Here is a 27,047-nt window from a genome sequence, read left to right as displayed (position 1 = left end):
CCAACACTAGATCCAGGACCACCAGCCCACAACCACACCCTTCAGAATAGGACTCTGTCCACCAGAGGGCCATCACTAGCACCAGGACTCCCCGGGGCCTGTGGCCAGCAGCTTGTGACCCAGTCCCACCCACCAGCGGCCAGAAGCTTCCACAAAGCAGGTCCTGGTAAGCAACCAGACTGGGGACCAGCCACACTTACTAGACCACCCAGAGTAGTCAGCCCACTACAACAGAAGGACCCATACAGCCCCCAAATAAGGCACCCCTAAAGCATACATCTCTGGTGATCAGAGTGGAGTGCACTGCATAGGATGTCTCCTACAAAAGGCCACTTCTCCAAAGTTGGGAAATGTAACCAATCTACAAAATACATAGATATAAAAACAGAAAATTAAGCAAAAAGAGGCAACAGAGGAATATGTAAATGAAGGAACAAGATTAAAACCCCAGAACAAGAACTAAGTGAAATGGCATTAGGCAATCTACCTGATAAAGTATTCAAGGTAATGATCATAAACATGTTCAAAGAAACTCCAGAGAAGATTGGATGAATAGAGTGAGAAGTTAGAATTTTTTAACAAAGAGTTAGAAAATACATAGAAGAACCAAGTAGAGATAAGGAATATAATAATTAAAATGAAAAATACACTAAAAGCAATCAACAGTAGATTAGATGATACAGAGGAACAGATGAATAAACTGGAAGACAGAGGACTGGAAATCACTGAAGCTGAACAGAAAAAAAGAAAAAGAATAAAAAGAAATGAGGACAGTTTAAGAGACCAACATCAAGCATACTAGTAGTCACAGTATAGGGGTCCCAGAAGGAAAAGAGAGAGTACAGGGAGCAGGAATATATCTGAAGACAAAATAGCTGAAAGTTTCCCTTACCTGGGAAAGGAAACACACATCCAGGTCCAAGAAGCACAGAGAGTTCCAAACAGGATCAACTCAAAAAGGAACACACCGGGCTTCCCTGGTGGCGCGGTGGTTGCGCGTACGCCTGCCGATGCAGGGGAGCCGAGTTCGTGCCCCGGTCTGGGAGGGTCCCACGTGCCGCGGAGCGGCTGGGCCCGTGGGCCATGGCTGCTGGGCCTGTGCCTCCGGAGCCTGTGCTCCACAACGGGAGAGGCCGCAGCGGAGGGAGGCCCGCATACCACAAAAAAAAAAAAAAAAAAAAAAAAGGAACACACCAGGGCTTCCCTGGTGGCACAGTGGTTAAGAATCTGCCTGCCAATGTAGGGGACACGGGTTCAAGCCCTGGTCTGGAAAGATCCCACATGCTGCAGAGCAACTAAACCCATGTGCCACAACTACTGAGCCTGAGCTCTAGAGCCTGCGAGCCACGACTACTGAGCCCACATGCCACAACTACTGAAGCCTGCACGCCTAAAGCCTGTGCTCTGCTACAAGAGAAGCCACCACAATTAGAAGCTCGTACACCACAATGAAGAGTAGCCCCTGCTCGCCACAACTAGAGAAAGCCCATGCACAGCAACGAAGACCCAATGCAGCCAAAAAATTTTTTTAAAAAAGGACTACACCAAGACATATTGTAATTAAAATAGCAAAAATTAAAGGTAAAGAGAACATTAAAAACAGCAGAAGAAAAGCAACAAGTTATGTATTGGGTTGGCCAAAAATTTCATTTAGGTTTTTCTGTAACGTCTTACAGAAAAACCCAAATGAACTTTTTGGCCAGGCCAATATGAGGGAGTCACCTCCTAGAGTAATGAAAATAAAAACAAAAATAAACAAATGGGACCTAATTAAACTTAAAAGTTTTTGCACAGCAAAGGAACCATAAATAAAACCCAGGCCAATATGAGGGAGTCACCTCCTAGAGTAATGAAAATAAAAACAAAAATAAACAAATGGGACCTAATTAAACTTAAAAGTTTTTGCACAGCAAAGGAAACCATAAATAAAACCAAAAGACAACCCACAGAATGGGAGAAAATATTTGCAAATGAAGTGACCAACAAGGGATTAATCTCCAAAATATACAAACAGCTCACACAGCTCTATGTCAAAAAAAAAAAAAAAACACCAAACAACCCAATCAAAAAGTGGGCAGAAGATATAAATAGACATTTCTCCAAAGAAGACATACAGATGGCCAAAAAGCAGGTGAAAAGATGCTCAAATCACTAATTATCAGAGAAACGCAAATCAAAACTACAATGGTGACATCCGACTCAATGGTGAAAAGCTGAAACCATTTCTTCTATGATTAGAAACAGGACAAGGATGCCCACTCTCTCTACTTTTATTCAACATATTATTGGAAGTTCTAGCCACACCAATGAGACAAGAAAAAGAAATAAAAGCAATGCGTGTTGGAAAGGAGGAAGTAAAACTGTCACTGTTTGCAGATGACAAGATACTATACATAGAAAATCTTAAAAACACAACCAAAAAACTGCTAGAGCACATCAATTAATTTGGAAAAGTTTCAGGATGCAAAATTAATATACAAAAACATGTTGCAGCTCTATATCCTAACAATGAAATATCAGAAAGAGAAATTATAGAAACAATCCCATTTACAATTGCATCAAAAAGAATAAACTACCTAGGAATATATCTAACTAAGGAGGCAAAGACCTGTACTCAGAGAACTATTAAAACACTGATGAAAGAAATTGAAAATGACACAAGGAGCTGGAAACATATACTATGTTCATGGATTGGAGGGATTAATATTGTTAAAATGACCATACTACCCAAGGCAATCCACAGATTCAATGCAATCCCTATCAAAATTGCATTTTTCACAGAACTAGAAAAAATAATTCTAAATCTTATATGGAAACATAAAAGACCCAGAATAGCCAAAACAATCTTGAAAAAGAGAATGAAGCTGGAGGTATCATGCTCCCTGATTTCAAACTCTCCTTCAAAGCTACAGTAATCAAAACAGTATGGTACTGGCACAAAAAGACACAAAAATCAATGGAACAGGGTCAAGAGCTCAGAAATGAGCCCAAACTTATAAGGGCAATTAATCTATCCCTATATTCCATTAAGAGAATAATAACTTTTGCTCTATTAAAAAAATTGTTATTAAGATTACATGATCTTAAAGGAAAACCCTGATGCCTAACCTCATGGCATCTACAACTTCTTTCACACCAGTGTCCCTTCTAACAAACATTGTGTGACTGTGGATGTGGCCTTCATAAAGAACCATTAGGGGAGTCAAGTGACAGGAAGTCAAAGTGAACTGGAAGGAATTCTTTTGAACACTGCAGAACCATTCCTAAGCAGGGGGGAGAGATTTTCCTTACCAGTGAATTAAATAGATATATAGACACCAAATCTGCTTAGAACAATATGACTTCTCAGATATAAGGATACCTGGTGATGCCCATAAATGAAACACTGAAAATTAAGCAGAGGGAGGAAATTATATTGCCAGCCTTCTGGAAATTCTTGTCTACATCTGTACAATAAGGGAGCAACCTGGAGCTGTCTTGAGAATTACCTCCAAGAATCTAAAGTTGCTAGAAACCATCCCATAGAATTTGAAAATCCTAATCTTACCTGTACCAAATAGAATACTTTGTCAGAAACCTGGCAGGAAACAGAAGCCACCACAGATGGTCCAAATGAAGATGCTACTTATGGAGATATGGTGAGGGTTCAGGGAAGAAGCAAGTGATGGTGAAGCACACAGAAACTAACAAGAGTTAGAAGCTATTTCTACTTTTAGGGCTGACAGATAAAGGAAAACATAATGTTGCTGGAGTCTGAGCACCGGACAGTAGAGGAGAAGGTTCCCTGATGGAGGGACGCAGCTACTCGCAGAACATGGTGTCAAAGCAAGAAGGGGCAGAAAGGGAGAGGATTTGTCCCGACCTTTCTCTCCTCCCACCCTCCCTTCTCCTGTGGGTACTTCTCACTGCTGGAATGAAGTCAGCCCAAAACAACCAGCAGGAGAGCTGAGGGCTCCTCTTCTTCCTGGGGCTGAGAAGGCAGATGGAAGATAACCAGCATAAGGGGTAATCCAGGGATTCCTGATCTGTGTGCAACAGAAGATCTGCTATCTGAGAAATTTCATCAGAATGAGTAAATGAACCATTCATTCCTTGATGGATAATTCCTGCCCCCCTTCTAGGTGCATAGGTGCTGCCCATCAATGAGATGCACACAGTCCTCACTCTCACAAAGCTTACAGCCCAGTGGGAGTGGCAGTCAAATAGACCCAGCAGAGGGTGTGACAGATGCACAGAGTAGAGCCAGCTAACCCAGATGTAAGAGATCCGAGAGAGGTTCTTGGAGGAAGTTATATCTAAAGGGAGATTTAAATAATGCGTAAGTAGAGAGGGCCTCCTGAGTAATGGCAGGGAGGTGAGATCGAGGATGATACAGTGGGATTCAGTATAGCCAGAGCACAGCTTTGGGAGTTGGACAATGGGATGGGGGTGATGGGAATGGCCTGGAAGAAGTCTAGAGAGGTGAGAAGGGCCCAATCTCAAAAAAACCTTGTGAGCATGCTAAGAATAAGTGTGAGGAATGGAAAGATTATAAGCAGGGTAATGGCATAATCGGATGTTTTTTAGATGGGCAAGGAACAAGTGTGGAAGGAGTTTTCACAGCCTGGCCCCTTCTCTGGCTGAGACCCTGGCCAAGTGCCTCAACAGCCCTGAGCTTCAGTTCCCTCACCCATATGACAAAAATAATCAGCCTTGCCCAACTGACCTCACTAGATTGGGGCAAGAATCAGAGGGACATGAACGGGCTCTGGCAACTATAAAGTGCAGTCAGAATTCCCACCAGCGTTGTGATGAAAAGAAAATGTGGCTGATACTGTTATATTTCCCAAGGAAATCTGCGTGGTCCTCTGATCCATTTCCCAAAGACCAGAGAGGAAATTGAGAATGAAGCAGCCCCAGAGCCAGCACACTGAAAAGAGTGTGTGCATGCCATAGATTTTGAAATGGAGATCCTGTCCTCCCTGTTGTGTGGCACATGATCGCTGTTCAATAAATATGAATTGATGAATGGCTGAGTGAGGCTTTGTTTTGTTTTATTTTCATTTTTGCAAACTCTCTTATGACCACAGAGGGAAAGCTAAATTAATGCCATATGACTGTAAAAATCCCTCTGACATCTTTTATTGTAATGGAAGATGACAATGGTTATCAGAGCAGAAGGGACATGCTTGAGTGAAAGTAAATACCAAACACCTTTTGGGAAACCAAGCACCTCCTGATGACCTTTGCAGCTGTTCAGCTTCCTAAAGCACAGCAATCTGGGGTCTCAGGGCAGTCTAACCAGGATTTCCTTGTGTTTCCAGGAGTGTGCCTCCTCCCTCTCCCTGGGTTGTGCAGAACTTTAAATGTCACAGTTATCACATTTTTCCCCAGGATAACATGAAATATCATTGGAGCTTAATGGAGATGAACAAAAGATTAAATTCAGATGTTACTGATATATTACATTGGAGAAATTACATCTCTTCCACAAGCTATAAATCCTCTGAATTTTGTAACACAATAAGAAATAAAAGAGCAAAAGCTACTATTTCTGAGTCCCTGCCGTGCATTCTACCCTATCCAAGTAATTCACACCTATCACCTCATGCAATGTCCCTGACAGTCCTTCAAGGTAGGCATTATCATCTCCATTTAACCTCATAAATGCAGACAAACTCATTGACCTACTCAAAGCCACATGACTTGTGGATGTGTGAACGTCCCCCAACTTAAGCTCTATGGCCTTGGCAAAGTTACTTTTACCTGCTCTAAGCCTCATCTGCACAATGGAAATAACAAGATACTGAATTCGTAAGAGTGTAGAAGATCATATTAAATGAGATGTTATGTGCAGCACTTTAGTGCAGGGCCTGCTACACAGTAATCACTTAGTGCATTAGTCAGTAATGATTACTGACTAATATGATTTATTATAAGGAACTGGCTCATGCAATTATGTAGGCTGAGAAGTTCCACCATTGGCAAACTAGAGATTCAGGAGAGCCAGAGGTGTTGATCCAGTCTGAGTCCAAAGGCCTGAGAACCAGGAGAGCCAAGTTCCAGTCTGAGTGCAAGAGAAAGCCAATGTCCAGGGTCCAGGAAAACAGGTAAAGAGAGAGAATTCTTTCTTATTCAGCCTTTTATTCTATTCAGGTCTTCAATGGATTGGATTGAGGCCCACCCACATTGTGAAGGTCAATCTGTTTTACTCAGTCTACCAATTCAAATGTTAATCTTATCCAGAAATATCACCACAGACATGCCCAGAAATAATGTTTAACCAAGTATCTGACTACTCTGGTCCAGTCAAGTTGACACATAAAATTAACTATCACACTTACTAAATGGTGCTTTGTATGCTTGGCATTCTATGTCTGTCTAGCCACTGTTTCACTTTGCCTCAAAACCAAAAAGAGTCACCAGTATAATGATAATGAAATCAAAAGCCACATAAAATTTTTCTTCCCTTGGGGAATTTTTCAACATCTTGCATATTTAATTCATGGCAAGTGTTCCAAGCACTTGGGACTGTTTTCCCTAAAACTCAGGAAAAGGTGGGAAGACATGTTAGTAATTCAGAAATAGGAGAATGCCACATATTGAGCCCTAGAGCACTAAAAAAAAAAAAAAAAAGCCCTAAGTAACAGCTTTCTAACCCTCTAGGCTAGGGCTGTGAGTATAGATAACCAAGCAAGGAAAAGCTTAGACCATGAATTAAAAGTAGGCACTTCCTTGGGCTGAGGCATCTCATGAGATGCTCCCATATCACCCTAAGTAATAAGGAAAAAATTAGTTTAAATTTGAAGGCAAAAAGACATATATATGTATGTATGTATGTATTATGTATGTATATGTATATATACATACCCATTGCACAAAATGTCCCATGGCATTTTTCTGCACCCAAACCTATATTTCATTTGCTGAGGTGCCCATTTTCTACTCACCACCTTCATTTGTTTTTAAAATAAATTTATTTATTTATTTATTTTTGGCTGTGTTAGGTCTTTGTTGCTCTGTGCAGGCTTTCTCTAGTTGCAGGGAGTGGGGGCTGCTCTTCATTGTGGTGCGCGGGCTTCTCATGGCGGTGGCTTCTTGTTGCAGAGCACGGGCTCTAGGTGCGCGGGCTTCAGTAGTTGTGGCTCGCGGGCTCTAGAGTGATGCCTCAGTAGCTGTGGTGCATGGGCTTAGTTGCTCCGTGGCATGTGGGATCGTCCCAGACCAGGGCTCGAACCCATGTCCCCTGCACTGGCAGGTGAATTCTTAACCACTGCACCACCAGGGAAGTCCCACCACCTTCATTTCTGATGGTGGAGTTAGAAAGAGCTGAGCTTGAAATGCAGCCCTGCCACATTCTAACCATGTTACCTTGAGCCAAATACTCATCTCTGAGCTTCAGAGACTCCCTCCATTGGGCATAAACTCCACAGAGCTCTTAGGAAGGTTAAGGAAAGTACTTATTGTGTCTGGCACTTAATAAGTCCTCCATAAATGTGAGCTTCCTTTCCACTCTCCATCTCCCACCTCAATAAGGGAAAACGTAAACTTTTCTTAAATTACTGTTGTTTTTAGATGACTGAAAGATGACATTCATTCTTCTCTGTATAAGGAGATAGCTGGAACTGAAAAAAACATCAACTCCACTAGTTATCAAACCATATTCTACTGAGCCTTCTTAAGGCTTGTGGGGTAAGGGAGCACATTTGGGTAAGATTTACACCCTACCCAACCTTCCACTTCAACCAGAGTTCATTTTACTTGCTTTGTGTGTGCCTGCTTCCATTTAAGATTTCATTTTAACAAAAGATTCCTCAGAGAATAATTGCAAACCACTGATCTAATGCAAATCCATTTTAGAGATGAGGAAACAAAGACTCCAAAGGTAAGGTAACCACCCCTACAACCATTTGAGACAGAGTCAGAATTAGAACACAGGTTCTTGGACTCCGAGGTCACTGTGCTGTCATTTTAAGCTATAGCATCTCACTATGATGTGTGAATGGTAATGTGGTGTGGAAAGAGAGCCTCCATCATCACAGGGAAACACAGGGTTGGCCAAGGTTTACATTGAGGGGAGTGTCCCATGAAGAGACTCCAGAGGGGAGGAAAGACAGTTTTGCTTGTAGCCCAGAGGTCATGATGGATACCTAGGCTGCCTCACATGTCTATGGAAGTCCAAACCCCCTTTTGGGTTTCTATTCCAAGACTCATCCTATACCATGTCAACTGACACAAAATAAGCCATGTTTGGCTTTCTACTATAAAGGCTGAGTTTATTCAATCTTACTGAAGATGGCGGGAAGGTGGAAGGGGAAGTAGAGGTACAGGTGCCATACCACTAAGCTCATAACCTCTATCACACTGGCATCTATCTTTATCAACCTTTCCCATTGTTACCCCTCACCTCCTCCATCTATGACTGCCACATAAAACTCCAACTTCTTATCCTATTTTGTAGTTATTCAGTTTTTCTCCCCTCTTGAATATCCAAATCTATCAAGGTATTTAAAAATTTGAAAAAGTCTTCCTGCTATTAATAACCACATTTCTTAGATAAAATGTGGTTAGATAGAAAAAATTTAAACAACACCTGAAATTAAATTGTATTCTATTATAGGAAAAACAGAGGCATCTATGATAAAATGAGAAATTACAGCAGTGGTCCTGAATTTTTCCTACATAAATTTCACCTTCCCTTTGGAGTGCTCTCATAATTCTTCTTGCCACTATCTTGCCCAGACCCTGGAAAATGTTACATTTACCTTAAAACCCACTGCACAAGCTTGGACCTAATTTCTCTCCTTGGTTCCTTTAGGCAGCACAGAGAGGGGGCAATTTCATTTTAAGCTAATTAAATAGCTTCTGAAATGGTGAGCTAAGTAGTCTGTCCAACACACTCACTGAGGACAATTAAACAATCTGGACAACATTTTATTTTAATCTGCCTGCAGTCAATGGAGAGCTAAAAAGCAATGAGAAATCATAAGACTGAGATCTGAAAGAAGATGGAAACCAACAGAGTTAAGTTCAACAACTGGATCTCTTTACCCTTAGTGTATCTGCTGATTCCAGGAGAGGTTAATGAGAGTCTGAGTTGCTGAAAAGAAATTTTAACAGATTAGTTGGAGTTAGAGAGAAATTGGAGTCCAGAGTCACCGAAGGGACGCTGATAAACTTGTGGAACTCTACAGGCTCAAGATCCTATGAGTAAGGGTAAAATAGAAGAATAACCCTTAAAGAAATTGAAGCCAAAATTCAAACCATTTCAGTCCCTGAAATTGGATTACATGACCCTAGGTTGCAAGTGCACCTAGTTGTCCTCCATAAGCAAACATAAATCATTTTTGAAGAAAGAGAACATCATGATAAGCTTTTGTCCTCTAATTTTTATCTAACAATGCCCGGAACATAATCAAAAGAAACAAGGCACAACAAAAAGACAAGATACACAAGAACAAAGAAAATAGAAAAAGATCCAAGTAGTTCTAGATAATAAAATTATTAGTCATAGATTTTAGAATAATAATGCTTCTGAGGAGATAAAAGACAAGATTCAGAATTTTGGCAGATAACTGTAAATTACAAAAATATGATGAAATGGAAATATTAGAACTAAGAAATACAATAAGCAAAAGTAAGAACTCCATGGATGTGTTTAGCAGCAGTTAGGTACAGCTTAAAACGGAAAGAAATAAGAAAATATCCAGAATTATGCAAGAGGGAACAAAATACAGCAGAGACTTAAGTGTAGGTGAAATACACTAAAAAAGCCTAACATGTATAATAAATCTCAGATAGAAAATACAGAATTGGGAAGAAGAAATATTTGAAACAATTAGCTGAATTTTTTCCAAAACTGATGAAAGGTTTTAAGTCATAAATTCAAGAATTCTTACAAATCCCAAGCAAGATAAATACAAAGAAATCCACATCTAGACACATCATAGTCAAACTGCTGATAACCAAAGACAAAAACAAAACACTAAAAACAGAAAGGAAAAAGACACATTACCATCTCAACAGGAATAGTGAAATAAGACAACAGAATTATTTTGTCGAAGTATTCAAGGAAAAAATGTCTTGTCAACTTAGAATTCTATATCCAGCAATAATAGCCTTCAAGAATAAAGGTGAAATAAAAATATTTTCAGACAAAAATAGAATTCAGCAGACCCATTATAAATGAAGCTTTTGTTTGTTTGTTTGTTTGTTTTTGTTTTTGTTTTTTTTTGCGGTACGCGGGCCTCTCACTGCTGTGGCCTCTCCCGCCGCAGAGCACAGGCTCCGGACGCACAGGCTCAGCGGCCATGGCTCAGGGGCCCAGCCGCTCTGCGGCATGTGGGATCCTCCCGGACAGGGGCACGAACCCATGTCCCCTGCATCGGCAGGAGGACTCTCAACCACTGTGCCACCAGGGAGGACCTATAAATGAAGTTTTTTAGGAAAAAAGAATTAGCCCAAATGGAAGCTTAGAGATGAAGGAAGGAATACACATCAACAAAAAGAGTTAATTTGTGATTAATGCTCAGTGAATATTGACTGTGAAAAGCAATAATTATTATCTGTGATAGGATTTAAAATATCTGTAAACTTATTTATATGCAGCAACAACAGTATATAAGTTAAAAGATAGAGATCAAATATTCTAAGATCCTTGTACTGAACATAAAGACGGTAAAAAGTACCAAATAACACTAGCCTTTGATAGGTTATGGATGCATGTAGTAATCTCTAGAGTAACCACTTGTAGACTGGATGTTTGCGTCCCTCCAAAATTCATATGCTGAAACTCTACACCTCAATGTGATTATATCAGGAAATAGGCCTTTGGGAGGGAATTAGGATCTGAGGAGGTCATGAGGGTGGAGCCATCGTAAGTGAGATTAGTGCCTTTCTCAGTGTCATGAGAAAGCTTGTTTCCTTTCTCTCTTTCCACCATGTAAGTATACAAGGAGAAATTTTCTATCTGCAACTCAGAAGAGGGTCTCATCAGAACCCAACTATGCTGGCACCATGATCTCAAACATAGAGCCTCCAGAAATGTGAGAAATAAATTTCTGTTTTTGATAAGCCACCTAGTTTTGTTATACAGCACAAACTGAGTAAGACACCATCAAAACTCCAGTAAAAGTATATAATTATTAAGCAAACAAAAGAGGGAAAATGATTAAAAAATTCAAACAATCTAAATTCTTTTATATTCTTGTCTTCTGACAAGAAACAAGAAATACAGGAATATATGTTTTTTGGCATAAATAGAAAGCTAACAGTAAAATGAGACATTCAAACCAAATATATCAGTAATCAATTAAATGTAAATAGACCAAATTTTCCAATTAAAGGCAAAGAATGTCAGACTTTATAATTTAAAAAAGTTCAACTATCAACTATTCACAAGAGTAATTTAAAATATGGAGATATTATAAAAGTATATACAAAGTAAAAGAATGAAAAAGATATACCATGTAAAGAATAACTGAAAAAAAAAAGCTAGTGTTGCTAAATTAATATCAGAAAAATGTACTTTAAGGTCAAAGTATTACAAATGAATAAAAAATAAACTTTATAATTTAAAAAGATTTTATTTACTAGGTAGATATGGCAATTATACATTTATATGCACCAAATAACATAGGCCAAAATATACAAGACAAAAACTGATAGAACTGAAAGGAGAAATAGACAAATCCAATATCTTAGTGGATGTTTTATCATACTTCTTTCAGTAATAGTATATATAGTCAAAACAATTAATGAAGATAAAGATAATCTGAACAACACATTGGTAAATATAACCTAATAACCATATATGAATATTCTACTCAATAACTGTAGAATACACATTTTTTTCCAAATATACATGAAGTAGTTATAAAGCTTAACAATATCCTTGATCATAAAACAAATCTTAACCAATGCCAAAGGACTAAAATCATACAGAATATATTCTTAAACACAGTGCAATTAAGCTAAGAATCAATGACCCCAAAACTATAAATTCCCCTGTGTTTGAAAACTAAAGAATATCCTTCTAAATAACACATTATTCAAAGGAAATAAAAAATAAAAATTAGAAAATATTTTAAATAAAAGATCTAAAAGATCAAGGAAACAGTACATAAAAACACTTATAGGATGCATCTTACAGAAAATTTCTACCTTTAAATGTATGCATTATAAAAGAAGACTAAAAAGTTATGAACTAAGTAATCATCTCAAGAAACTAGCAATAGAAGAGCAAGTTACAACCAAAGAAAAATGGAATAAAGAAGAAAAATAGTAGAAGCAGAAATTAAGGAAAGAGAGAACAAATTTACAATAGAGAGGAATCAACAAAGACCAAAGTTGGTTATTTGGACAGAGTAGTAATATTAATAACTATCTAGCAAGATTAATCAAGAAAAAAGAGAAAAAGAAAAATAACCAATGTTAGGTAAGGAAAAAGGAAAATCATTAAAGATCTTATAGATATTAAAAAGATCACAAGAGAATACTATAAAACAATTTTAGGTCATTAAAGTTTAAAGTTTGATAAAAATAAAAAAACTTACATTAAAAATATAATTTGTAGGGCTTTGCTGGTGGCGCAGTGGTTGAGAGTCCGCCTGCCGATGCAGGGGACACAGGATCGTGCCCCAGTCTGGGAAGATCCCACATGCTGCAGAGCGGCTAGGACTGTGAGCTATGGCTGCTGAGCCTGCATGTCTGGAGCCTGTGCTCCGCAACGGGAGAGGCCACAACAGTGAGAGGCCTGCGTACTGCAAAAAAAAAAAAAAATTTGTAAAGCTAACACAAGAAAAAATAGAATATCTGAATCATCCTATAACATCAAAGAAATTGCATCCATAATCTTAAACTCTCAAAAAAGAAAACCCAGTACCAAATAGTTTCACCAGTGTATTCTACCAAACATTTAAGGAAGGCATAGCCAATTATACACAAACTGCTTCAGAGAACAGCATAAAATGGAACACTCTCAAAACTTACTTATGAGGCCAACAAAATCTTTATGCCAAAATCTGACAAGGACATTACAAGAGTTAAATTACAGGATGATTTCAGTCATGAAGATGCAAAAAATATAAACAAACAAAATCCAGCAATGTTTAAAATGGTTAATACCTTATGTCCGAGAAAGATTTATTCCAAGGAAGCAAGACTGGTTTAACGGTCAAAAAAAATGGAACAATTAACTCACCACATTAACAAAATAAAGGCTAATTATCATATTGTCTTCTCAGTGCAGAAAAAGCTTTTAACAGAAGTCATCTCCATTTTATGATTTAAGAATCTCATAGTGAGGCAGGAGACAGATGGGCACCCCCAGGGTAAACAGCTGGAATTCATTCCCTGTGGACAGAAACTCTAAAATATCAATAGCAGGACAATCAAGAGAGGATGCTGGGCTCTGCCCAGATAAGAGATAAAAGACCACATATTCCTCATTCTCGATGTCAAGGAGACCTTCCTGACTATACTTGTGCAGAAAGGCTCCTTGGAGGTCAAAAGCGTGGGGCGCCACCCCATAGTAAGTGATGTCAACCACCCATAGGCCTCTTCGCTAGGATCTGTCTTGGCTAAGAGATGCGCAGGCACACAGGGGAGGACCCTGAGAAATACTAAATACGGACTCAGAACCAGGCAAAGAAAGATGATTGGTTGAAGGAAACCTGTAAGAAATGTCCTGTAAAAGTGATTCAAACTACCACAAGGGCGCGACTCTCTTTCTGAGCCCGCCCGTGTGTCTATCCACACATTTTGTACTCTTTTTCCTCCTAATAAACATTTTACTTGCTTCACTACTTTCTGTCTCTATGTGGAAATTCATTTGTATACAGCTGATGGGCCAGGGCCTTGTCACTGGCCACTGGTCGCTGGTGGTCTAGTGGCTAATATTTAGCACTCTCACTGCCATGGCCCTGATCTCTGAGAGGCAGCAGTGAGTGGTGGTGTGAAGTTAGATCTTAGTTCCCTGCCCAGGAATTGGACCTGGGAAGCCTGGATGAAAACCAGGAATCCTAGCCACTAGTCCAGCAGGGGCTACAGGCTTGAAGCAGAGTTCCCTGGGCTCTTGACCCCATTGAAAAATGCATTTCTCAAGGAGACAAAAACTGTAAAAACAGGTACAAAGTTTATTATAGAGACACAGTATAACAAGTGGGAGAGACACAGTATAACAAGTGGGAGAGCACACAGAGTTTGTTAAGACAGAACCAAGGCAGAGATACACACCTGGAGAGAAAGGGTGTGGGCGTCCTCCCTAATGAGGAAGAGTGCAGTAAAGAGGCGGTTAGGTCATTTATATAGGGCAGGTCTTCCGGGTCTTTGTTTACCTTTGGCCAATCATCTGGTTTCTTTTTCCACACCTGACCTGCCCTAGGACCCTCCCCAACAGGCGTGCACAACTTTTTTCCAAGATGGATTCCAGCCCAGAGGCCTATGGGACGGCCTTGGCATCACATATTGTGGGGTGGTGCCCCCTCCTTTTTGACCTCCAAGGAGCCTTTCTGCACACGTGCAATGTCTCCCTTGCCCCAAGGATGGGAAATATGTGACCTCTTGACCCTATACTCAAACAAGGTTTAGCCTCTCTCTGTTCCTGCTATGACTGTTGTCTTAAGGTATCCACAGGAGACAAAGCCTGGCTATTTACCCTGTTTTTGTTGTTATTTCTGTTTCGAAGTGCAAACAGGAGGCTGATTGTAAATATCTAACCTGGAGCCCACCTATCTCGGGTCTCAGGAAAAGCAAACAGGAGGCTAGTTGTAAGTGTCCAGCCTAAAGCCCATCTTTTTTCTCACCCCAAGAACTGTAAACAGGAGGCCAGTTGTAAATGCCTAATCTGGAGCCCATCTATCTCCTGCCTCAGCCTGACCTCAGTCTCTGGTTGGGAACAAAAATCTTGCTTCAAGCCACTGCAGGCTGAGGCCACCCGAAATCAATAGCAATCTCAAAATAGAAAGGAACTTTCTTGATATTATAAAGGGTATCTATAAAAAAAATTCACAGCAAAAATCATACTTAGGGGTGAAACATCCTATGATGCACCGTCACCTTCAGGATAAGTCCAGGCTGCTTTGTGGTCTGCTGGCTCCACACATGAAACCTGGGTCCCAGCCATGGTCAACCATTTGCAGTTTCCCAAACTGCAAAATGATGTAGGCCAACCTCATTCCACACATTTCTTATTAAACAGAGATCCTACTTCCATTATACAATGACTTGTCTACAAGTATCTCTCAAATTGTTGCTAACACTAAAATCAATGAACAAAAATATGAATTAAGCAGTTAGTTTGGAATAAATGAGTTGAAACACTGAATGTCATGAATAGGAGTTTTCAGGATTAAAAACGATATGTGGAAAGAAAAGCTCTAGCTGTTAACGTAAATAAAAAAAGAAGTTTTAAGAATTAATAGCTCTGCTACATATTAATACTTCTAACAATAATAAAATTAGAAGAAACTTGGGTGGTTTTGTTTAGTAAACCAAAGCATGTAGTGTTATAAAAAATATGTAAGGAAATAAGTATTGGAATCCAAATGGGAAAAACATGCAATGCCCCAGATCCTAAAGGATGCATGAGGTTTAGATCAAAAGAACACAGAAGTGTAAGAAGGAGGCAAATTTCAGGATAAAAAAAAAATGAACTGGAGAAGAGGTAGGAAAATGACAAAATCATTTTATCTGTGTTGTATGCATGGTCTTTGGAGGCAGACAAACCTGGGGAGAAATAAACAAGGTCCTTGTAATCTTCTGCCAATCAATTAACCTCTCTGAGGACCAGTTGCCATGAAGGTTAAATGACAAATGGGTGTACCGTCATGTAAGTCCTCCCCCCATAAAAAAGTCTCCATTCATTCCTCTTGCCCCACTTCAAAGCTACATCTTCATTTTCACAGGCAACAAAAAAAGAGCAAGACAAGTTTCTCCAAAATTCCCTAAAGATATCCAAAATAAAAAGAGCTCATTCCTCAAATCAAAAGGAACAAAGAAACCACAAAAGGTTACAATTCGAATGAGCCTCAGAGACTGAGGGTCTAAGGAATGCACTGATGGCTAGAGCTGTCTTATGCAAATAGAGTATTTTAAAAATCTTTTCCAGACCTCTCCTGAAGCTTCTGCCTCCCTCCAGAATGTATTGCCTTCACAAATGCATGTTGAATGGCCAGCTTTCCTCGCAACTAGCTGTGCACAAAAGTAGGTTGCATACTCGCTCATAGGGAGGCTGATTTGCAAAAGGAGAGCAGAGAAGTAAGGTGTTCGTGCATCTGCAAAAACCTTGCCCAGAAGATGACTTATTACATTAGAAGTGATCAAGCTTCAGAAGGAACCAAGAAAGCTCTATTATGCCGTTAGGAACATACATAGCCAAATATGTGCTTAACTGCTCCTCCCTTGCTTCTTGCCAAAAGGGCTGATATAGTGTCCAGCTTATTATGTTGGGGTTTTTTGTTTTGTTTCAACTCCAGGGCTCTATGGAACCCATTCTTAGAATGCCAAAGATTTTGACAAGTCCCAGATCTTGTGAGCCAACCTAAACCTGGCTGGGCTCAGAGATGGATGACACGATATCCAGGAGCTGGCCCCTGTTCCTCTCTGAATGGGTCAGGAGATGCAGGCACACCACTGATGAAGCTCCCTCCCAAGGTTGAGGCTCTAATGGAACACATCTGAATTCCCTCCAGGGGAAGCTGCCAAGAACCTGCAGGAGGGGAAGGAGGATCTAGAGAGAGGGGATGATTGTGAGAGAAACAAGCTCCAGCCCTCCAGACTTGTCAATCAGGGATTTAGAGGGACCTAGAGAGAATGAAAGCACTCAAAGGAAATAAACCTTTCATAATCATCTTTAGGGCGGGCAGACATAAGAATTACAGAGTAAAGATTTGTGCTCTGATAGAAAGCCCAGAAAGATTAAATCCTAGCAAGCTGGGTATTAAGCGTGCCAGATGCTGTTCTGAGCTCTAGTGCATTATCTCATTTAATCTTCATGATGTGCTTGCAACGGGGACTCTTACCTCCTCCATTTTATAGATAGAAAACTGAGGCTTAGCGAGGCTGGGCAACTAGCCCCAGACCCAACAGCAGTGAGCACTGAACTCATAACTGGATGTTGCCTCTCCATTGAAAATAATCCATGACAAAAATAATCCTAACAGGGCCTTCCCTGTTGGCGCAGTGGTTGAGAGTCTGCCTGCCGATGCAGGGCACACGGGTTCGTGCCCCGGTCCGGGAAGATCCCACATGCCGCGGAGCGCCTGGGCCCGTGAGCCGTGGCCGCTGAGCCTGCGCGTCCGGAGCCTGTGCTCCGCAGCAGGAGAGGCCACAACAGTGAGAGGCCCGCGTATGGCAAAAAAAAAAAAAAAAAAAAAAAATCCTAACAAAGGATTTATCACACCATTGACATAGAGCAGGGCCCTCCTGGGTACAAATCCTTTCCCTGTTCCCCATTTCTTATTTATAGGAAACGGGCTTCATTCAGCCTCCTTGACCTTCCCTAAGTTCCAAAAGGCAGATTCAAACAGCTGCTAATCAGAGAAGGGAAGGAATGCAGAAGCAAAGGAGGAACAGTCAAGAAAAAATAGTGCAGCCTTGGGGCAAGGTCCTGGTTCCTCCTCAGGGAATATACATAACAATATCTTTGAGTTCTTCTGTAAAAACTAAGGCTGGCACCCAGGTGGAGGATGGTAACTTGAGGCTGAGCACAAGATTCCAGGAACTCCATCCACCCTTTTACCTCACTAGCAACCAATCAGAAGAAAGTCTTCACACAGTGGAAGAAAACAAACACTGTGTCCCTTCCCAAATAATTCTCCCTTTAAAAAAGGTTGAGCAGAATCTTTGGAGTTGATTGTTGGACATGAGGCCATCTTCTCCCCAGGTTGCCAGCCTCCTGAAAAAAGCAAACTTCCTTTTCCAACCAACATACATCTCTCAAGTATTTGCTTTCAAGCTGAACCTGAGTTCGGTAACACCATAAGTATTCAGTAAATAATTATTAATAAAATAACTAATTAACTAAATAACAAATGTTATAAGGTCAGCACTGGATTAATACAGAACTGGCACTAATCAGCTTTGTGTCTTTGTGGAAATTGCTTGCTTCTTTAGGTTGCATTTTCCTCATCTAAAAAGAAGTTTAGACTAGATGCTCTCTGGGTTATATGATATGATTAATGAGTCATATGGTGAGCCCAGCATTTAAACAAAACTATCCATCTAGTCTAAACCAGAGCTCTCAATGTAACTTTGACCCAAGTCCCTTCAGCTGTGTGAAATTGTGTCTCTTTTCCAAGAGAAAAAATGCGTCTAGGCTGGGAAAATACACACATCTTTCTAGAGCACCCTGTGGCTTGGTTGGAGAGGACACTGCCATTAACAAAAGGGCCCTTTATCACAGTTGCCACTTCATTCTCAGTGACCAGATTGTCCCATTTGTCTCAGTCAAGATTTTAAATGACCCCATGAAGGGCTTCTCTCTTTGCTCAGCCAGATGGCTCTTTCCTGGCAATTGAAATGCAGGGTTCTTTTCCACCAAAATGACAACATAAGGGCAGGAAAAACCTCTTAGAATGTACTCAGAGCAAAACTATAATCTTGAATGTTTTCAACAGCTCCTTTTCTCTCCTTTAAAATTCTTTTTTTGTCTTTAAGGCATTAAACAATATTGCATGGACAGAACTTATTGGACTAAAAAGTTGGTTGTTTTTATGTTTGTCCTTATGTACCCTGACCTTAACTACACCACATCCTTTTCTCAGCTACCACTTGACTGCTCCCAGACACGTTCATTCTTCTCTATCCAGTCTCCATCAAGGCCTCCTCCTCTAGAAAGCCTTTCTTGAGTCTGTCAGGTAGACATGGGCATTTTTCATAGGAATAAATTATACTTGAGGCCAGGGCCCATGATGTCTCCGGTTGGCATTCTCACCTAGCAAAGCACCTGATGTAAGGTAGGCATCCACACAGTCAGGTAGGCGCAGTCAGCCCTCCCGCCATATCTGCTGGGTCCACATCCATGATTCAACTAACCATGATTCAACTGATCAAAAATATTTGGAATAAAAAGTTCAAGAAAGTTCCAAAAAGCAAAACTTTAATTTGCTGCCCATCAGTAACTATTTACAAAGCATTTACCTTGTATTTACAACTATTTACATAGCATTAACATTGTATTAGGTATTATAAGTAATCTCAAGATGTTTTAAGGTATATGGAAGTATGTGCGTAGTTTATATGCAAATAGTACACCATTTTATATAAGGGGCTTGAGTGGATTTAGGTACCCACATGGGTGTCCTGGAACCAATTCCTTGCTGATGTCAAGGGACTACTGTACAGTTGACCCTTGAACAATGCGGGAGGTTGGGATGCCAGCCCTCCATGCAGTCAAAAATCTGCATATAACTTATAGTCAGTTCTCTGTATCTACCGGTGCACAGCCAAGGAATCGTCCAACTTCAGGCATGTAGTACTGTAGTATTTACTTGAAAAAAAATCCACATATAAATGGACCTGTGCAGTTCAAACCCATGTTGTTCAAGGGCCAACTGTATTTGGTGAATGAATGTTGAAAGGATGCTTCAAAAAAATCAATTAAAACATTAAGTAATAGATTAAACAAAATATAAATTACAAGAATATGTGATATGAGAATATGATATGAATATTGTTAAGAACATGATGACGCTTATCAGTGGGTCTACAGCCCAACAGTAATTATACTGATGATCATTTTTGCTCTTTAGGCTTTATGAACTATGTGACTTGACTAGGCCCTGTGTAAGTAGAAACCAAGGACAGATCGTTTATCTGGGAGAGAGGAAGATGTACCTCTTAAAAATCCAAATACATTTGCATCAGAGCTTACTTTGAACCTTAACCCAGTTCCTACCACTGGATGAAAGAATCACCAATAAGCGTCTGTGAGAAACGGGCTGACCATCACTGCCCTAGATCTGAGAAAGATGGAACAAGGCCATGGAAGTTACAGGTGCCAGCTGGAAGGAGATGACTTAATGTGGAAGAGTGAAGGTTGAGTTATGAAGCGGTTCTTGTTGAAGATAAATCTATACAAGGAATTAAATTCAGAATATCTCTGTTCTCAAACATTGACCAGATCTGCGGCCCCTATTCAGACAAAGTTGTTACCTTGAAGCAACTCTGCACAAGAAGTGTGACTCAGCAAAAGAGTGACTGTAAATTCAGTTAGACCTGGGTTGAAATCCTGACTCTTAGTAACTCTATGACCTTGGTCATGCCTCCTGAGCATCATTTTTGTCAGTAGAAAAGTAGAGATAATAACACTTGTTACTACATATTGTTGAAAGTAGGCCTTCAATAAATGTTACTTTCCTTCTCTCCAGGTAGTCAGCCATTAGGGAAAAAGAACTGAGAGGGAAACTTCCTAAACTGGGAAGAAATTGCCCAGATTTCCAACTGGGGAGCGTTTACTGTTGAAATAAACTGGTTGTGGAAAGGAACAGCAAAAGTAGGAATCCTCAAAGATTGGAATCTATATCAAATCACTCACTTTAATTCTACAGATATTTATTGAATACATACTATGTGACAGACATTGTTCTGAGCCTTGAGAATATGGGCAAGAATAAGACAGACAATCCCTCCTGTCAGAGATCTCACAAGCTATCAGGAAAGACATTCATTCAAGAGGTACATGTGTGATGAGTGTTTTGAAACAGTGCTATGGGAGCACAGGGTCTAGTCTAAGCTGTCAAATGTAGCTTATCTGAAAGTCCCATTTATGCTGAGAAAAAATGGATGAATAGGACAAATTGGTAGATTTTGTATTTTCCTCCACCACTCAAATTACACAGATACTTCTTGCACTCCTACTATGTGCTAAGCCCTGAGGAGACAGAAATAAAAAGGAAACTATGAACAGTCTCTGCTTCCCTCAAACCTCAAAATCCATCAAAGAAAAACAAAATAAATGGCAGAGATGCCAGATGATATCACGAATAAAAGGCTTTGGAAACAAAGGAGGGAATGGTGGATCTGCTCCCAAGGGGAGATTAAAAGCACACCAAGGAGGAGAGCCAGCATTGGGCTTTGGATGGCAATTTCCATTCTACCCTCTGAGCTTTTACACAGTGAGGATAAGTGATGCCTGCAGTGCCAGCTGGTACTGTTAACAACTTGAGGCATTAATGTAATACAGTGATGCCCTCAGAAAATAAATAGAGCTGATAAAGAAATTAATGTGTTCAAAAATAAATGCATCAGGCTTCCCTGGTGGTGCAGTGGTTGAGAGTCCACCTGCCGATTCAGGGGACACGGGTTCGTGCCCCGGTCCGGGAAGATCCCACATGCCGCAACTAAGACCCGGCACAGCCAAAATAAATAAATACGCTGAGCCTGCGCGTCCGGAGCCTGTGCTCCGCAACGGGAGAGGCCACAACGGTGAGGGGCCCGCGTACCGCAAAAAAAAATTTAAAATAAAAATAAATAAATAAATAAATGCATCATCTGCTGACTTGTTCACATCTCCTTCACACAGGGTGAAGTTTACTCGGGGCTAGAAAGAAAGGATACAGCAGTCAAGTACAACCCACAAGTGATAGCCAGGGGAAAGGTCAGTGTTTCCTCCCCAGCCTCATGTACTAAGTGACTGAAGAGCTTCCATTTCCAGGGCGCTTTTCAGTTTTCAAAATACCTTTACATTCAAATTTTACTGGTTCTGCCCCACAAGTCCTGAAAACAAGGAGTGGGCATATGTCATTCCCACTATACAAATGGGAAAGCTGAGACTCAGGGAATAAGCCATTTCTAGAGTCACATGCTAGAGAGGGGTGAAGGGAATATTAGCACCCAAGTCTTCTGATTTTCCCTCTAATGATCTTTGGATACCCTCAGGCAGTTCTCAAACTCTAATGTGCACATGAGCCACCTGGGAGTCAAAAATGCGGAGTTGGAGTCATAAGTGTGGGGTGATGCCTGAGATTCTGCATTTCCAGCTGGCTCCATGATGCTGCTTTTGCTGGAGAAAGGGCACTCCTCACAAGAAAAGATTATCATAATTGTGTTTCCCAGAAGAAATTATTTCAAATGGTTATGACAGTGGATGATCCTTCTTATTTTTTTTTCAAAATACCAAGTAGCAGTCCCTCAACAATTTTACCTAAGCAATAACTAGTCTCCTTTGATGTCTGTGGGTCATGGAAGGCTTCTGTTATAGTTCATTTATCTCACTTCTCACCCTTGTTTTGGTCTCTTCTAGTCTCTTGCTGGGTCTATCTCAGTCTCTGACTCTGACTATATTACCCCTTCTCTGATGCTTGACCATCAATCCATGTTCCTGAATTACAGTGACAAGTAATGGCTCACATCTCCATTGTGTCCTGTCTGCTGAGCAAAGGCCAACTCACCATGCTGCCTTTCAATATAATAGGCAATGACAATTCATTTTCATAATTAATCAATCAATACCTAATCACTGACTGCTCCAAGGTACTCAGGAGGCACTATGCTTCAAGATGACCTGCCTAGAAACGAGACACAAGGTGGTTTAAGACCAAAAAAACCCCCAAAACAAACAAAAAAAACCTGGCATCAGGAATAAGATAAGGGGATATTCAGAATAAGTTGAAGTGTATTCTTGGAAGTAAGAATAGAAAGAAAAAATGTTCAATGCTGTAAAGGATGGAAAAAAGTGTAAGCCATAGTTATTTCCCTCTAGGATGCTTTAAATCTAGTTGGGGAATTGATGATGAGAACAATTACGCTCATTTTTATTGATGGCAGAGGTTAGTTATTAGTATATTTGTCCTGTTTTGTGATCCAGCATTTTGTGACGAAGTGGACAGGAGCCACATTTCCCTCCTTGGTCACTGTATGATGGGATCCCAGTAAGGATAAGCTGGCTTCACCTGGTAAGGGGTGACCATGTGACCTAAGCCAAGTGAATCAAAGGCTCTCTCCTTAGAATTTGAATTTTGAGCAGAGTGACAAGAAGACTGAAAGTAGCCGGAGCTGACACCCTGGATGGCAGAGCCCCAAGAATTCTCCATCAGTTCTTGCCAGAGCCACTTTGTCTCCTGTCCTCTCTGAGTCTCATTCTTCAGCTTTTCCTTTTATTACTTGAGCAATCCCACGGCCTTCCAATAGATTCCTATTCTATGTAAGTTGGCCAGAGTGTTGTTTAAATCAAAGAATTCTAATTCATAAACACCTGTATTTGGCTACGTTCTATGCTGTGTACTTTTTTTTTTTTTTTTTTTTTTTTTGCGGTACGCGGGCCTCTCACTGTGTGGCCTCTCCCATTGCGGAGCACAGGCTCCGGACGTGCAGGCTCAGTGGCCATGGCTCACGGGCCCAGCCGCTCCGCGGCATGTGGGATCTTCCCGGACCGGGGCACGAACCTGTGTCCCCTGCATTGGCAGGCGGACTCTCAACCACTGCGCCAACAGGGTAGCCCTATGCTGTGTACTTTTATGCACGTTTAATTAAATCATCTCCAAAATCAAAAGACATAGGTGCTGTTGAGTACAATAAGGAGTATTCTTTTTTTTTTTTTTGCGGTACACGGGCCTCTCACTGTTGTGGCCTCTCCCGTTGCAGAGCACAGGCTCCGGACACGCAGGCTCAGCGGCCATGGCTCACGGGCCCAGCCGCTCCACGGCATGTGGGATCTTCCTGGACCAGGGCACGAACCCATGTCCCCTGCATCGGCAGGAGGATTCTCAACCACTGCACCACCAGGGAAGCCCCCAGGAATATTCTTGCTCTCTGAGTTCTGAATGAATTGAAGAAAAAGACAAAGATCCCAAACATATCATCTTTATTACTGATAGAGTATATATTTTCAGATGAATGGATTTCCCAATACTGTATCCTAGAAGTAAATAAACTTGCACACGTATCCTGCATCAGAACAGACCTCCTAATGGAGAGGCAATCTTCTATAAAATGTATGGCGTGAAGCAACAGAGAAGTAAACATTCTTCATGTGGGCAACTCACTCTCAAGAGGAAGAAAGGGAGGAACTGAGCCACGCCTGATCCATTTGTTCTTCCTGAATTTACCAATCAAGTCAGTTACCCCACTCTACTCGCCCCCTTTAAGTTGCAATAAGTAAAGGGGAGGAAAGACACTAGGGCTCTTACACCAATTAAGCTCCTTCTGCATAGAAGGAAATATCTGGAGATGGGAAGAATCACTCTTCCCAAGAGTGATTAGCTCACATTTTAACAATCCTACCTATTTTTCCAGGAATCTGGTAAACACTGCCTATGGATTACCTCATTTCATCCTCACAATCACTCTCTGAAGTATCTACTAATAGCATGCCCATTTTACAGATGGAGATACTCAGGCTTAGAGACTGTTAACTAACTTTCCAGGAGACTCAGCTAGTGTGTGGTAAAGCCAGGATTCAAACCCGAACAGTGTGACCCTTGATTTTGTGTCTTATGTCAACTGTCCCTGAAGAGCCTCTCCAATGAGGAAACTGACACCAAGAGAAGTTAACTCAGTGATATAATAATTGGTAGAGCCAGGTTTCAAATCTGCAGTCAGAGCTATCTGACTGCAAACACCATGTGCTTAACCACTATACACATACACAAAATATTTCAGAAGAGTTTGAGTACCAGAGGCACTCACAAAAGAGAAACATGAATTTAGCCTGGAGCACTCACAAAAGTTACATGGAGGGCTGGTGTTAGGAGCTGGATATTTAAAGGTAGGTGGGATATATTTTGAGGAAGGCATTTCAATGCAAGAGAGGAGAACGAATGCTAGATTGTTGGCCAGAAGTGAGCTTATAAAACATTGAGTCCATGAGGAAGATGAAGAAACAGAGACCTAGGAGGTGTGGCAAGTAGAGGAAGGAGAGCAATGATTAGATGAAAGGACCACATGTTGGGGGGGGTGGTCAGAACCAAAGCTGAGTAGATGAAATAGATGAAATCCCAGTTACAGGATTTTAAACCAGGCAAAAAAGTTTGGATTATAAGATTCTTGAGCACAGTACAACCTGCCACAGAACCTGTCAGTGATTCTCATCATGGAGAAGGACGAGACAGAATTTAAGAAACCCAGTGAGAACTGGGTGGAGACCTCAATCCAAAAGGAAAGTGATGGGACTTCCCTGGCGGTCCAGTGGTTAAGACTCCACGCTTTCACTGCAGGGGACGCGGGTTCCATCCCTGGTCAGGGAACTAAGATCCCATATGCTGGGCAGCCAAAAGATCAAAACAAAACAAAACAAACAAAAGGAAGGTGATGAGGGCCTGAACAAGGAAGTAAAACACACCTGGAAAGAAGCGGTGACTCTGAGAGCCATCTGCAATTTGGTGATAGGAATGACTTAGGGAGGAAGAGGAGGAAAACAAGTTAAAATTAACACCTGTTTCTAAACTAAGAGACTTGAAAATATCATTTGGAGAAATTGGAGAAATAAAAATTTGGCTTTGGAACCCAGTGCCTTTTGTTCCTGGCCCACGGTCATCACCTTAACCAAGACCTGATCTCAGGAAAGGGCCTCATTAATCCCCCACTGAGGTATGTATGAAAGGCAAGGATTAAGGCATCAGTACTCTCAGGGAAAAAAAGAAAAAACATTGACATTTGAAAGGAAGTATTTTTTAATTATTCCAATTAGAGAAGTCCAGGCAGAAGCAGCCAACAGAGGAGGAATTTGAGGGGAAAGGAGGACCCCTCTGCACTGGGGAACTGGTGCCATGTCGGGGCTTCCTACTGTATGGCACTCCTGGCACTCCAGGCAACCTTCTGAACACTGACATACATGCCCTCATTCAACCCTAACAACAACCCTGCAAAGCGGACACCATAATCCTCATTCTAGAGATGAGGAGTGAGGCATAGAGAGGTTACACCACTTGCCCCAAGTCACAGCATCAAGAAGTGGCCCAGCTGGATCTCAACCAGCAAGGTGGCTCTTAGAGGATTAGTCCTAACGACAAAATGAGAAGTTGGGGCAATATGAACAAATCATTATATCAGCACTTCTAAAACTTTTTTAAATAGTAGAAATTCTTATTTTTTTATTCCTAGTTAAATCTTACCCAGGAGATGGACAGATAGATGATAGATAGATGATAGATAGATAGATATAGATGATAGATAGATGATAGATAGATAGATAGATAGATAGATAGATAGATAGATAGATAGATAGATAGTAGAAGGAAAAGAGACGAACTATTCCAGGTCGAAGGAACACAGTGAGTGTGAGAAATCTGGAGCCTGTCTCTTGTCCCCCACTGTTTCCACGGACATTGGGTTGTCCGTGGAAACCCAATCAGAACACAACTGCAGTGCAAAGCAGCTCATTACTTGCCCCTCCTGCTCTTCTAAGAATGTACATAGGAAAAGCACAGATTGAAATATCAGCTTCATTGATGGGCCTCTGCTAATGGCTAGATTGGAAAAAGCTGTGGAGTCTTCCAGCTTCCTCTGAACTAAATCAGTCTACTGATGCAGATACAGACAGAAGGTACAATCACCCATCATAGGTTCAGACGGGTCAAAGGTCAAGAGAACCAGAGACAAGAGGCTTAGCTGTTCATGAAAACTGTCCAGTGGAGAAATGTCAGGCTTTCCCTCTTCTACTCCACCTTACACATAGCTGGTAGAGGCAGGTAGAAGCAGAGTCAGCTGCACAAGTCTAGGGGCACTTGAGAGATGTCCTTGGGTGGAAGGGTCAGGGGTATATATCCGCAAAATGTAATGACTTGGACAGCTCAAGTATCAACCAATCAAAATGGGACCTGGACATTAAGTAGTCATACCTTTAAACCAACCAGGAGGGGAAAATGGGTGAGAAAAGTTAAAATCTAGTGGAAAGCACAAGAGGAGAGCATTTTTGCTAGACCACCTTCTGGGTCAACAGTCAGTCTGTACAGTGGTGATAGGGTGCTCACCCCTGGTCCAATAAGCAAAGTCCAAATTGGCCAGTACTCACAAGGCAACCTACACAGAAGGAGCATCTTAGATGGGACGGTGGAGCTGAGGGGTATTCTGAACATGTCTTTACAGTTCACACATCCAGAACCTCTACAAGGCCCAGTACAAAAGCCTCT

Source organism: Physeter macrocephalus, chromosome 14 (assembly GCF_002837175.3).
Source record: "Physeter macrocephalus isolate SW-GA chromosome 14, ASM283717v5, whole genome shotgun sequence".
Lineage (NCBI taxonomy): Eukaryota > Metazoa > Chordata > Mammalia > Artiodactyla > Physeteridae > Physeter > Physeter macrocephalus.
The sequence above is the reverse complement of the archived record's forward strand: the minus strand, read 5'-3'. Positions refer to the sequence as shown.